A 1,098-nucleotide genomic window follows, 5' to 3' on the forward strand; every position below is an offset into this window, starting at 1 on the left:
GGAGGTGAAGGCTGCTGTTCAATCCCCCCTCGCTCTTCTCTTGTCCAGACTGAATAAGCCCAGTTCCCTCAGCCTCTCCTCAGATGTGCCCCAGCCCCCAAATTATTTTTACTGCCCTCCACTGAACTCTCTCCGATTTGTCCGCATCCTTTCTGCAGTGCGGAGGCCCAAACTGGAAGCAGGACTCCAGATGTGGCCTCATCATTGCTGAATAGAGGAGAATAATCAGTCACCTCCCTTGACCTACTGCCAACGCTCCTACCACTGCAGCTGGGTATGCCACCAGACTTCCTGGCTCATATTCATCTTAATGTCCACTGTCCCCCCCAGGCCCTTGTCTGCAGAGCTGCTGCCCAGCCGGGCGCCCCCAGCCTGTCCCGGTGCATGGGGCTGCTCCGTCCTAAGCGCAGGACTTTGCACTTGTTGAACCTCAAATACATGCTTGGAGGTCGTGGCCCACAACAGAGACTAGAGTCTTTTTTCTAAGCGACGACTGCTCGGGGGTGAGAGGGGCAGGAGCGAGTTCACCCAGTACGGTGACACAGGGCCCGGCGGCTGGGGCTGCGGGGCGACGAGGCAGCTGCCAGAGTGCGGCCAGGCGGGCTAAAGGAGATGAAGGGCAGGCGTGGGGCAGCAGGGACCGCCAAGGCCACCGCGCAGGGCGGGCGCTGGTCTCCTGGGTGCTTCCAGCGGTCAGCCCGCCCCGCCGAGCCCAGCCGCTCGGACCCGGACATCCCGGCAGAGGCCTGGCGCGCTTCTGCGAGCAGACTGGACGGAGCCCCCCCGCGGCTTTTGCAGCCCGCCACGGGAAGCCAGGCCTCCCGGGTCCTCGCCCCGCCTCCTCCTGCTTGCAAAGCGGCCGGGGGTGGGGCGAAGCGGGCTGGCAGTCAGCACCCCGGGGCCTTCCCACGCCCCAGCCCAGGCAACCGGCCGCAGGGGCCGGAGGACCTTTGCCGCCCGCCCCAGCGGGCTTCCCGGGGGAACGCTCTATCCCACCCGCCCCCTCGAGGGCGGCGCCCATTGGCCGCTTCGTAGATGGCCCCGCGCCGCCATTGGCTGGCGCCGCCGGCCCCGCCCCCCGGAGCCCCGCCGCAGCCC

The sequence above is a fragment of the Gavialis gangeticus genome, unplaced genomic scaffold, assembly GCF_001723915.1.
Source record: "Gavialis gangeticus isolate Ggan-Ray unplaced genomic scaffold, GavGan_comp1, whole genome shotgun sequence".
NCBI lineage: Eukaryota > Metazoa > Chordata > Crocodylia > Gavialidae > Gavialis > Gavialis gangeticus.